We start from the raw sequence: 15,060 nt of genomic DNA, 5'->3' as shown, positions 1-15,060 counted from the left end.
GGGTAATTAAGTTCCACTGGTTTTGACAAACTGACAAATACTATACCCTTACAGAAATCAATTATCATTATTAGATTACTGTATTTCTCTAAATTACAAAAACACTTTGTGACATCAACACAGCTGGCTTCCCTGTAAGAGCGCACAAAATCTAAACCATAGCCAAATGCACAAAAGGAATCCTTATCTTTTTGTTTATTAGACAGGTTTATCATAAAAGAAGGGTTTGTGTTCCTAGTCCAGTCGCTGCTTTTGATAAGATGGTCTAACTTACAATTCAGTGTCGTTTGTAGCCTATTGCGTTCATTCCTTACTCTATCATAGCAATAGTCCAACATCCAGTTCTTCCATTATGTCGGTATTGCAACTTGAAATGCAATTTGGTTTAGGTATGTAGATGATGTTCTTTGTGTTTGGAAAGCAAACGAAAATTTACTTATATTTCTCCCCTTACTTAACAATTTAGTACTTTCCATCAAATTTACTGTAGAAAACGAAAATAATAGTATATTACCATTTTTAGATTGCATGATCCATAGGCAAGGCAAATGTTTAAGTTTAGCATATGCAGAAAACCTACCAATGTATGCTCATATATCCATTATTGCTCATTTCGACATGACAGAGTTAAATTATCACCATTTCAATCTATGTTCCTGAGGGCATTACGTATTTGCAGTCCAGAGTTTATTGATGATGAGTTTGACAAGATGTACTCTATTGGATCTAAGTTAAAGTAACCTAGATCTTTTATTGAAAAATCCCTTAAGTTAGCAAAGATATCATTTTATAGAGTTGAGCCCAAACCTCTCATTGACACCAAGAATCTCTCAGTTCTCCCTTTTGATAATAATTTCACTGTACTTCCCATGTTGCTTAAATCTTTTAATGTAAATGTTGCCTTCAACAACAATAATACTTTAAAGATTATCTTAATCAGGAATCCACTAGAAAATTCTCCTGGATGCATCTATAGAGTGTCATGTGGAAATAGTGATAAATTTTATGTTGGGCAGACTAGTAAGAATCTTTTTGTTAGACTTAAGCAACATAAACATAGTATAAGAACGGGACAAGAATCAAATGCCTTGTTTATTGACGTTAAAAACTATGATCATTGTATTCACTGGAGTAATTCCATCTCAATTATTAACTCTTAACTCTATTACCAAGAGAAATATCATTGAATTTTTTCTATTATCAAATACACAAAGAATTATAAACTTAATATTAATGATGGTAGTAAGAGTATGTGATAGAGTGAAAGAAAGTAAACTCTAGATTGATATGGGTAAAACTGAAAGTTGATGGAGAGAGATGGGTGATAATTGGTGCACATGCACCTAGGCATGAGAAGAAACATCATGAGAAGCAAGTGTTTTGGGAGCAGCTGAATTAGTGTGTTAGTAGTTTTGATGCACGAGACCGGGTTATAGTGATGGGTGATTTGAATGCAAAGGTGAGTAATATGGCAGTTGAGGGAATAATTGGTATACATGGGGTGTTCAGTGTTGTAAATGGAAATGGTGAAGAGCTTGTAGATTTATGTGCTGAAAAAGGGCTGGTGATTGGGAATACCTGGTTTAAAAAGCGAGATATACATAAGTATACGTATGTAAGTAGGAGAGATGGCCAGAGAGCGTAATTGGATTACGTGTTAATTGATAGGCACGCGAAAGAGAGGCTTTTGGATGTTAATGTGCTGAGAGGTGCAACTGGAGGGATGTCTGATCATAATCTTGTGGAGGCGAATGTGAAGATTTGTAGAAGTTTTCAGAAAAGAAGAGAGAATGTTGGGATGAAGAGAGTGGTGAGAGTAAGTGAGCTTGGAAAGGAGACTTGTGTGAGGAAGTACCAGGAGAGACTGAGTAAAGAATAGAAAAAGATGAGAACAAAGGAAGTAAGGGGAGTGGGGGAGGAATGGGATGTATTTAGGGAAGCAGTGATGGCTTGCGTAAAAGATGCTTGTGGCATGAGAGAGTGGGAGGTGCGCAGACTAGAAAGGTTAGTGAGTGGTAGGATGAAGAAGTAAGATTATTAGTGAAAGAGAAGAGAGAGGCATTTGGACGATTTTTGCAGGGAAATAATGCAAATGAGTGGAAGATGTATAAAAGAAAGAGGCAGGATGTCAAGAGAAAGGTGCAAGAGGTGAAAAAGAGGGCAAATGAGAGTTGGGTGAGAGAGTATCATTATATTCTAGGAAGAATAAAAAGATGTTTTGGAAGGAGGTAAATAAAGTGCGTAAGACAAGGGAACAAATTGGAACTTCATTGAAGGGGGCTAATGGGAGGTGATAACAAGTAGTGGTGATGTGAGAAGGAGATGGAGTGAGTATTTTGAATATTTGTTGAATGTGTTTGATGAGAGAGTGGCAGATACAGGGTGTTTTGGTCGAGGTGGTGTGCAGAGTGAGAGGGTTAGGGAAAATGATTAGGTAAACAGAGAGGAAGAAGTAAAAGCTTTGCGGAAGATGAAAGCTGGCATGGCAGCGGGTTTGGATGGTATTGCAGTGGAATTACTTAAAAAAGTGGGTGACTGTATTGTTGACTGTTTGTAAGGTTATTCTAATGTATGTATGATACATGGTGAGGTGTATGAGGATTGGCGGAATGCTTGCATAGTGCCATTGTACAAATGCAATCGGGACAACGGTGAGTGCTCAAATTACAGAGGTATAAGTTTGTTGAGTATTCGTGGGAAATTACATGGGAGGGTATTGACTGAGAGGGTGATCAGGTGTTTGCTTTCAAGAAAGTTTGTGAGCAATACTTAGGAAAGCAAATGCATTTGTATGTGGCATTTATGGATCTGGAGAAGGCATATGTTAGAGTTGATAGAGATGCTCTGTGGATGGTATTAAGGATATATGGTGTGGGAGGCAAGATGTTAGAAGCAGTGAAAGGTTTTTATCGAGGACGTAAGGCTTGTGTACGTGTAGGAAGAGAGGAGAGTAATTGGCTCACAGTGAATGTAGGTATGCGACAGGGGTGTGTGATGTCTCCATGGTTGTTTAATTTGCATATGGATGGGGTAGTTAGGGAGGTGAATGCAAGAGTTTTGGAAAGGGGGGAAAGTATGCAGTCTGTTGTGGAGAGAGAGCTTGGGAAGTGAGTCAGTTGTTGTTCGCTGATGATACAGCGCTGGTGGCTGATTCATGTGAGAAACTACAGAAGCTGGTAACAGAGTTTGGTAAAGTGTGTGAAAGAAGAAAGCCGAGGGTGAATATGGATAAGAGCAAGATTATTAGGTACAGTAGAGTTGAGGGTCAAGTCAATTGGGAGGTAAGTTTGAATGGAGAAAAACTGGAGGAAGTGAATGTTTTAGATATCTGGAAGTGGATTTGGCAGCTGATGGAACCATGGAGGCGGAAGTAAGTCATAGGGTAGGGGAGGGGACAAAAATTCTGAGAGCGTTGAAGAATGTGTGGAAGTCGAGAACTTTATCTCGGAAAGCAAAAATGGTTATGTTTGAAGGAATAGTGGTTCCAACAATGATGTATGGTTGGGAGGCATGGCTATGGATAGAGTTGTGTGCATGACGGTGGATATGCTGGAAATGAGATGTTTGAGGATAATATATGGTGTGAGGTGGTTTGATCGAGTAAGTAATAATAGGGTAAGAGAGATGTGCGGTAATAAAAAGTGTGTGGTTGAGAGAGCAGAAGAGGGTGTTTTGAAATGGTTTGGTCACATGGAGAGAATGTGTGAGAAGAGATTGACAAAGAGGATATATGTGTCAGAGGTGGAGGGAACGAGGAGAAGTGGGAGATCAAATTGGAGGTGGAAGGATGTAGTGAAAAAGATTTTGAGTGATCGGGGCCTGAACATGCAGGAAGGTCAAAGGCGTGCAAGGAATAGAGTGAATTGGAACGATGTGGTATACCGGTGTCGACGTGCTGTCAATGGATTGAACCAGGGCATATGAAGCGTCTGGGGTAGACCATGGAAAGTTCTGTGGGGCCTGGATGTGGAAAGGGAGCTGTGGTTTCGTTGCATCATTACATGACAGCTAGAGGCTGAAAGTGAACGAATTTGGCAATTATTTTCTTTTCCTAGCACCACCTCGCACACACGAGGGGGGGGAGGGGGCTGTAATTTCATGTGTGGCGGAGTGGCGATGGGAATAAATAAAGGCAGAAAGTATGAAATATGTACATGTGTATATATGTATATGTCTGTGTGTATATGTATGTGTACACTGAGATGTATAGATATGTATACTTGTGTATGTATATACATGTGTATTGGGGTGGGTTGGGCCATTCTCTCGTCTGTTTCCTTGCGCTACCTCCCTAACGCGGGAGACAGCGACAAAGCAAGATTAAAATAAATAAATGAAATATTTATTATTTATTTTATTTTGCTTTGTCGCTGTCTTCCGCGCCTGCGAAGTAGCGCAAGGGAACAGACGAAAGAAATGGCCCAACCCACCCCCACACACATGCACACACACGCACGTCCACGCACGCAAACATACACACCCACACATCCCAACGTACACACTTATATACACACACAGACACACACTTATACACACATGCACACAATTCACACTGTCTGCCCCTACTCACCCCCATCGCCACCCCACCACGCACGGAATAACATCCCCCTCCCCTCTCATATGCGCGAGGCAGCGCCAGAAAAAGACAACAAAGGCCCCATTCGCTCACACTGTCTCCAGCTGTCATGCAATAATGCCCGAAACCACAGCTCCCTTTCCACATCCAGGCCCCACAGAACTTTCCATGGTTTACCCCAGACGCTTCACATGCCCTGATTCAATCCATTGACAGCATGTCGACCCCGGTATACCACATCGATCCAATTCACTCTATTCCTTGCACCCCTTTCACCCTCCTGCATGTTCAGGCCCCGATCACTCAAAATCTTTTTCACTCCATCTTTCCACCTCCAATTTGGTCTCCCACTTCTCCTCGTTTCCTCCACCTCCGACACATATATCCTCTTGGTCAATCTTTCCTCACTCATTCTCTCCATGTGCCCAAACCAATTCAAAACATCCTCTTCTGCTCTCTCAACCACGCTCTCTTACCCTTACATTACTTACTCGATCAAACCACCTCACACCACATATTGCCCTCAAACATCTCATTTCCAGCACATCCACCCTCCTGCGCACAATTCTATCCATAGCTCACGCCTCGCAACCTATACAACATTGTTGGAACCACTATTCCTTCAAACATACCCATTTTTGCTTTCGGACATAATGTTCTCGACTTCCACACATTCTTCAAGGCTCCCAGGATTTTCGCCCCCTCCCGCACCCTATGATTTACCTCCACTTCCATGGTTCGATCCGCTTCCAGATCCACTCCCAGATATCTAAAACACTTTACTTCCACCAGTTTTTCTCCATTCAAACATACCTCCCAATTGACTTGCCCCTCAACCCTACTGTATCCAATAACCTTGCTCTTATTCACATTTACTCTCAGCTTTCTTCGTTCACACACTTTACCAAACTCAGTCACCAGCTTCTGCAGTTTCTCACATGAATCAGCCACCAGCGCTGTATCATCAGCGAACAACAACTGACTAACTTCCTAAGCTCTCTCATCCCCAAGAGACTTCATATTTGCCCCTTTTTACAAAACTCTTGCATTCACCTCCCTAACAACCCTATCCACAAACAAATTAAACAACCATGGAAACATCACACACCCCTGTCGCAAACCTACGATCACTGAGAACCAATCACTTTCCTCTCTTACTACACGTACACATGCCTTGCATCCTCGATAAAAACTTTTCACTGCTTCTAACAACTTGCCTTCCACAACATATATTCTTAATATCTTTCACAGAGCATCTCCCTTGAACTCTATCATATGCCTTCTCCAGATCCATAAATGCCACATACAAAGCCAGTTGCTTTTCTAAGTATTTCTCACATACATTCTTCAAAGCAAACACCTGATCCATACATGCTCTACCACTTCTGAAACCACACTGCTCTTCCCCAATCTGATGATCTGTACATGCCTTCACCCTCTCAATCAATACCCTCTCATATGATTTACCAGGAACACTCAACAAACTTATACCTCTGAAATTTGAGCACTCACTCTTTTCCCCTTTGCTTTTGTAGAATAGCACTATGTACGCATTCCGACAATCCTCAGGCACCCCACCATGAGTCATACATACATCAAATAACCTTACCAACCAGTCAACAATACAGTCACCCCCTTTTTTTAATAAATTCCACTGCAATACCATCCAAACCTGATGCCTTTCCGGCTTTCATCTTCCGCAGGTCTTTTACTACCTCTTCTCTGTTTACCAAATCATTTTCCCTAACACTCTCACTTTGCACACCACCTTGACCATAACACCCTATATATGCCATTCTATCATCAAACACATTCAACAAACCTTCAAAATACTCACTCCATCTCCTTCTCACATCACCACTACTTGTTATCACCTCCCTATTAGCCCCCTTTACTGAAGTACCCATTTACTCCCTTGTCTTACGCATTTTATTTACCTTCTTCCAAAACATCTTTTTATTCTCCCTAAAATTTAAAGATACTCTCTCACCCCAATTCTCATTTGCCCTCTTTTTCACCTCTTGCACCTTTCTCTTGACCTCCTGCCTCTTTTTTTTATACATCTCCCACTCATTTGCATTTTTTCTCCTGCAAAAATCGTCCAAATGCCTCACCCTTCTCTTCCACTAATAATCTTACTTCTTCATTCCACCACTCACTACCCTTTCTAATCAACCCACCTCCCACGCTTCTCATGCCACAAGCATCTTTTGCGCAAGCCATCACTCCTTCCCTAAATACGTCCCATTCCTCCCCCACTCCACTTACCTCCTTTGTTCTCACCATTTTCCATTCTGTACTCAGTCTTTCTTAGTACTTCCTCACACAAGTCTCATAAAACTCACTCCATCTTCTTCTCACATCACCACTACTTGTTATCACCTTCCCATTAGCCCCCTTCACTGAAGTTCCCATTTGCTCCCTTGTCTTACGCATTTTATTTACCTCCTTCCAAAACATCTTTTTATTCTTCCTGAAATTTAAAGATACTCTCTCACCCCAACTCTCATTTGCCTCTTTTTCACCTCTTGCACCTTTCTCTTGACCTCCCGCGTCTTTTATACATCTCCCACTCATTTGCATTTTTCCCTACAAAAATTGTCGAAATGCCTCTCTCTTCTCTTTCACTAATAATCTTACTTCTTCATCCCACCACTCGCTACCCTTTCTAATCATCCCACCTCCCACGCTTCTCATGCCACAAGCATCTTTTTTGCAAGCCATCACTGCTTCCCTAAATACATCCCATTCCTCCGCCACTCCCATTACCTCCTTTGTTCTCACCTTTTTCCATTCTGTACTCAGTCTCTCCTGGTACTTCCTCACACAAGTCTCCTTCCCAAGCTCACTTATTCTCTCTTCTTTTCTGAAAACCACTACAAATCTTCACCTTCGCCTCCACAAGATAATAATCAGATATCCCTCCAGTTGCACATTAACATCAAAAAGTCTCTCTTTCGAGCGCCTATCAATCAACACGTAATCCAATAACGCTCTCTGGCCATCTCTCCTACTTACATACGTATACTTATGTATATCTCGCTTTTTGAACCAGGTATTCACAATCACCAGTCCTTTATTAGCACACAAATCCACAAGCTCTTCACCATTTCCATTTATGACACTGAACACTCCATGTATACCAATTATTCCTTCAACTGCCACAATACTCACCTTTGCATTCAAATCACCCATCACTATAACCCGGTCTTGTGCATCAAAATGACTAACACACTCATTCAGCTGCTCCCAAAACACTTGCCTCTCATTATCTTTCTTCTCATGCCCATGTGCATATGCACCAATACTCACCCATCTCTCTCCATCAGCTTTCAGTTTTACCCATATCAATCTAGATTTACTTTCTTACACTCTATCACATACTCCCACAATTGTTGTTTCAGGAGTACTGCTACTCCTTCCCTTGCTCTTGTCCTCTCACTAACCCCTGACTTTACTCCCAAGACATTCCCAAACCACTCTTACCCTTTACCCTTGAGCTTCGTTTCACGCAGAGCGAAAACATCCATGCATCTTTCCTCAAACATACTCCCTATCTCTCCTTTTTTCTCATCTTGGTTGTATCGACACACATTTAGACACCCCAATCTGAGTCTTCGAGTACGATGAGCACTCCCCGCGTGACTTCCTCTTCTGTTTTCCCTTTTAGAAGGTCAAAATGCAAGGAGGGGAGGGTTTCTGACCTCCCGCTCCCGTCCCCTTTAGTCGCCTTCTACGACACGTGAGGAATGCGTGGGAAGTATTGTTTATCCCCTATTCCCAGGGATATATATATATATATATATATATATATATATATATATATATATATATATATATATATATATATATATATATATATATATATATATATATATATATATATATATATATATATATATATATATATATACATATATATATATATATATATATATATATATATATATATATATATATATATATATATATATATATATATATATATATATATATATATATATATATATATATATATATATCCAAAACTCTCTGCATTTACCTCCCTAACAACCCCATCCATAAACAAATTAAACAACCATGGAGACATCACACACCCCTGCCGCAAACCTACATTCACTGAGAACCAATCACTTTCCTCTCTTCCTACACGTACACATGCCTTACATCCTCGATAAAAACTTTTCACTGCTTTTAACAACTTTCCTCCCACACCATATATTCTTAATACCTTCCACAGAGCATCTCTATCAACTCTATCATATGCCTTCTCCAGATCCATAAATGCTACATACAAATCCATTTGCTTTTCTAAGTATTTCTCACATACATTCTTCAAAGCAAACACCTGATCCACACATCCTCTACCACTTCTGAAACCACACTGCTCTTCCCCAATCTGATGCTCTGTACATGCCTTCACCCTCTCAATCAATACCCTCCCATATAATTTACCAGGAATACTCAACAAACTTATACCTCTGTAATTTGAGCACTCACTCTTATCCCCTTTGCCTTTGTACAATGGCACTATGCACGCATTCCGCCAATCCTCAGGCACCTCACCATGAGTCATACATACATTAAATAACCTTACCAACCAGTCAACAATGCAGTCACCCCCTTTTTAAATAAATTCCACTGCAATACCATCCAAACCTGCTGCCTTGCCGGCTTTCATCTTCCGCAAAGCTTTCACTACCTCTTCTCTGTTTACCAAATCATTTTCCCTAACCCTCTCACTTTGCACACCACCTCGACCAAAACACCCTATATCTGCCACTCTATCATCAAACACATTCAACAAACCTTCAAAATACTCACTCCATCTCCTTCTCACATCACCACTACTTGTTATCACCTCCCCATTTGCGCCCTTCACTGAAGTTCCCATTTGCTCCCTTGTCTTACGCACTTTATTTACCTCCTTCCAGAACATCTTTTTATTCTCCCTAAAATTTAATGATACTCTCTCACCCCAACTCTCATTTGCCCTTTTTTTCACCTCTTGCACCTTTCTCTTGACCTCCTGTCTCTTTCTTTTATACATCTCCCACTCAATTGCATTTTTTCCCTGCAAAAATCGTCCAAATGCCTCTCTCTTCTCTTTCACTAATACTCTTACTTCTTCATCCCACCACTCACTACCCTTTCTAATCAACCCACCTCCCACTCTTCTCATGCCACAAGCATCTTTTGCGCAATCCATCACTGATTCCCTAAATACATCCCATTCCTCCCCCACTCCCCTTACTTCCATTGTTCTCACCTTTTTCCATTCTGTACTCAGTCTCTCCTGGTACTTCCTCACACAGGTCTCCTTCCCAAGCTCACTTACTCTCACCACCCTCTTCACCCCAACATTCACTCTTCTTTTCTGAAAACCCATAGAAATCTTCACCTTAGCCTCCACAAGATAATGATCAGACATCCCTCCAGTTGCACCTCTCAGCACATTAACATCCAAAAGTCTCTCTTTCGCGCGCCTGTCAATTAACACGTAATCCAATAACGCTCTCTGGCCATCTCTCCTACTTACATAAGTACATTTATGTATATCTCGCTTTTTAAACCAGGTATTCCCAATCATCAGTCCTTTTTCAGCACATAAATCTACAAGCTCTTCACCATTTCCATTTACAACACTGAACACCCCATGTAGACCAATTATTCCCTCAACTGTCACATTACTCACCTTTGCATTCAAAGGAAAGAGGGGCAAGTATGAAGTCTGTTGGGGATGAGAGAGCTTGGGAAGTGAGTCAGTTGTTGTTCGCTGATGATACAGCGCTGGTGGCTGATTCATGTGAGAAACTGCAGAAGCTGGTGACTGAGTTTGGTAAAGTGTGTGGAAGAAGAAAGTTAAGAGTAAATGTGAATAAGAGCAAGGTTATTAGGTTCAGTAGGGTTGAGGGTCAAGTCAATTGGGAGGTGAGTTTGAATGGAGAAAAACTGGAGGAAGTGAAGTGTTTTAGATATCTGGGAGTGGATCTGGCAGCGGATGGAACCATGGAAGCGGAAGTGGATCATAGGGTGGGGGAGGGGGCGAAAATTCTGGGGGCCTTGAAGAATGTGTGGAAGTCGAGAACATTATCTCGGAAAGCAAAAATGGGTATGTTTGAAGGAATAGTGGTTTCAACAATGCTGTATGGTTGCGAGGCGTGGGCTATGGATAGAGTTGTGCGCAGGAGGATGGAGGTGCTGGAAATGAGATGTCTGAGGACAATGTGTGGTGTGAGATGGTTTGATCGAGTGAGTAACGTAAGGGTAAGAGAGATGTGTGGAAATAAAAAGAGCGTGGTTGAGAGAGCAGAAGAGGGTGTTTTAAAGTGGTTTGGGCACATGGAGAGAATGAGTGAGGAAAGATTGACCAAGAGGATATATGTGTCGGAGGTGGAGGGAACGAGGAGAAGAGGGAGACCAAATTGGAGGTGGAAAGATGGAGTAAAAAAGATTTTGTGTGATCGGGGCCTGAACATGCAGGAGGGTGAAAGGAGGGCAAGGAATAGAGTGAATTGGAGCGATGTAGTATACCGGGGATGACGTGCTGTCAGTGGATTGAATCAAGGCATGTGAAGCGTCTGGGGTAAACCATGGAAAGCTGTGTACGTCTGTATATTTGCGTGTGTGGACGTATGTATATACATGTGTATGGGGCGGGGTTGGGCCATTTCTTTCGTCTGTTTCCTTGCGCTACCTTGCAAACGCGGGAGACAGCGACAAAGTATAATAAAATAAAATAAAATATATATATATATATATATATATATATATATATATATATATATATATATATATATATATATATATATATATACATATATAAATATATATATTTTTCCATGTGTGACTTGTTACTATTTGGTTCTAAAGATGTGTTGAAATGAAAAAAAAAGAACAAACGCTTAAGGAAAACTTTTATGCTTTGATTTTCCTTCGTGGTCTACAAGTTCATATATATATATATATATATATATATATATATATATATATATATATATATATATATATATATATATATATATATATATATATATATATATATATATATATATATATATATATATATATATATATATATATATATATATAAATATATATATATATATATATATATATATATATATATATATATATATATATATATATATATATATATATATATATATATATATATATATATATATATATATATATATATATCACACAAAATCTTTTTCACTTAATCTTTCCACCTCCAATTTGGTCTCCCACTTCTCGTTCCCTCCACCTACGACGCATATATCCTCTTGGTCAATCTTTCCTCACTCATTCTCTCCATGTGCCCAAACCATTTCAAAACACCCTCTTCTGCTCTCTCAACCACGTTCTTTTTATTTCCACACATCTACTCTACCCTTTCATTACTTACTCGATCAAACCACCTCACACTACACATTGTCCTCAAACGTCTCATTTCCAGCACATCCACCCTCCTGCGCACAACTGTATCCATAGCCCACGCCTCGCAACCATACATCGTTGTTGGAACCACTATTCATTCAAACATATCTATTTTTGCTTTCCGAGATAAGAAAGAGATAAGAAAGGAGATAAGAAAGGAGGGCAAGGAATAGAGTGAATTGGATCGATGTGGTATACCGGGGTTGACGTGCTGACAGTGGATTGAATCAGGGCATGTGAAGCGTCTGGGGTAAACCATGGAAAGCTGAGTAGGTATGTATATTTGCGTGTGTGGACGTATGTATATACATGTGTATGGGGGTGGGTTGGACCATTTCTTTCGTCTGTTTCCTTGCGCTACCTCGCAAACGCGGGAGACAGCGACAAAGGAAAAAAAAGAAAGAGAAAAAAAAAAATATATATATATATATATATATATATATATATATATATATATATATATATATATATATATATATATATATATATATATATATATATATATATATATATATATATATATATATATATATATATATATATATTTATTTTTGGCCCAATCCACCCACATACATATGTATATACATACACGTCCACACACTCATATATACATATCTATAAATCTCAATGTATACATATATATACACACACAGACATATACTTATATACACATGTACATAATTCATATTGTCTGCCTTTATTTATTCACATCGCAACCTCGCCACACATGGAATAACAACCCCCTCCCCCTCATGTGTGCGAGGTAGCGCTAGGAAAAGTCAACAAAGGCCCCATTCGTTCACACTCAGTCTCTAGCTGTCATGTAATAATGCACCGAAACCATATCTCTCTCTCCACATCCAGCCCCCACAGAACTTTCAATGGTTTACCCCAGACGCTTCTCATGCCCTGGTTCAATCCATTAACACCATGTCGACCCTGGTATACCACATCGTTCTCATTCCCTCTATTCCCTGCGCGCCTTTTACCCTTCTGCATGTTCAGGCCCCGATCACTCTAAATCATTTTCAAGAATATATATATATATATATATATATATATATATATATATATATATATATATATATATATATATATATATATATATATATATATATTATTCCTGGGGATAGGGGATTAAGAATACTTCCCACGTATTCCCTGCGTGTCGAAGAAGGCGACTAAAAGGGGAGGGAGCGGGGGGCTGGAAATCCTCCCCTCCCGGTTTTTTTTTAATTTTCCAAAAGAAGGAACTGAGAATTGGGCCAGGTGAGGGTATTCCCTCAAAGGCCCAGTCCTCTGTTCTTAACGCTGCCTCGCTAATACGGGAAATGACGAATAGTTTGAGAGTAAGAAGAAATATATATATATATATATATATATATATATATATATATATATATGTATATACGAACTTGTAGACCACGAAGGAAAATCAAAGGAGAAAAGTTTTACTTGAGCTTTTTTCTTTTGTTGTTTTTCAACATCTTTAGAAGCAAATAGTAACAAGTCACACATGGAAAAAATTTACAGAAATATCAATAGATGTTAACAGGCTCACATTATATCAGTCAAACTAGCAAATTAGTTGATAATGTTCTTGATATATACGTTGTGACAACTTTCGTCAGTATGCCAACCAAGGCTTACATGATGATGTCATCAAGTAGTGTTGCCAGTCGCTCCGTCCCTTCTGTGTATATAGCTGCAGTGTCCGGGGTAGGAGCCACACACAGAGCAGTGGGAAGTACAGCACTACTAACTCCAGCCTCAACATAGTACGTAAGTCACAGTGGTGATGGTTGGTGGGTGAGTTGGTTCAGCATTATGTCCGTCCGTTGACTGACGACAGTAGCGTTAAGACTGACGAGGACGATCACCATGAAGCCAGCCTGGTTTGGATCAGTATGGTTTGTGTAACTCTTCAAGTGACGAAGATAAACCTAAGGTCATATAAGCTTTCACACAGAACTCTCACATGAACGTGTTTGTACATAAAGTGTGATCAATAATCTTAGTTCATGTACCGTGTGAGCGAGGCAACAAGCGGACATGTGGACTCATTTTCTCACATACATTCTCTCACTGTCGACGTTTGAGAATCATATCTCAAGTGTTGATGTTTCTCATATCGTATGACAATATTGATCTTCGAAAGATATTGATAATAGAAATAAGGTACAAGAGTACATCAGATGATGTTGAGTTGTGATATATTGTTGCTCTTAGGAAACCACGGATTCGAAGTTTACGTGTATGAGTGACAATGACTGACAATATGGATCTTATCTTAAAATTCCGGACAGATGTTTAGCAGATGAAGCTGTAAGTAATTAAACTATTTATTTTTTGCGCTACGGAAACGGATTGAGGAAAGAGAGAACAGTGCAAGTAATGCTTCTTGAAAATAATCCAAGATGAAGACGTCTGGTGTGACTAATGACTCACACAGCAAGATGAGCTCAAGTGTACAGAAGCCACCAAAAACTCGCGATCAAGGAATTTCATACTTTTTTAATGTTTATCGTTATATTCATAGAAATAGAATATATTGCTGAATATATAGAATATATCACTGAATACATAGAATATATCACTGAATACATAGAATATATTATTGAATACATAAAATAAAAAGATGTTTTGGAAGGAGGTAGATAAAGTGCGTAAGACGAAGGAACAAGTGGGAACTTCAGTGAAGGGGGCTAATGGGGAGATGATAACAAGTAGTAGTGATGTGAAAAGGAGATGGAGTGAGTATTTTGAAGGTTTTTTGAATGTATTTGACGATAGAGTGGCAGATATAGGGTGTTTTGGTCGAGGTGGTGTGCAAAGTGAGAGGATTAGGGAAAATGATTTGGTAAACAGAGAAGAGGTAGTAAAAGCTTTGCGGAAGATGAAAGCCGGGAAGGCAGCGGTTTTGGATGGCATTGCAGTCGAATTTATCAAAAAAAGGGGGTGAGTGTATTGTTGACTGGTTGGTAAGGTTATTCAATGTATGTATGACTCATGGTGAGGTGCCTGAGGATTGGCGGAATGCT

The sequence above is a fragment of the Panulirus ornatus genome, chromosome 46 (genome assembly GCF_036320965.1).
Source record: "Panulirus ornatus isolate Po-2019 chromosome 46, ASM3632096v1, whole genome shotgun sequence".
Classification (NCBI taxonomy): domain Eukaryota; kingdom Metazoa; phylum Arthropoda; class Malacostraca; order Decapoda; family Palinuridae; genus Panulirus; species Panulirus ornatus.
This window is presented reverse-complemented; position numbering follows the sequence as displayed.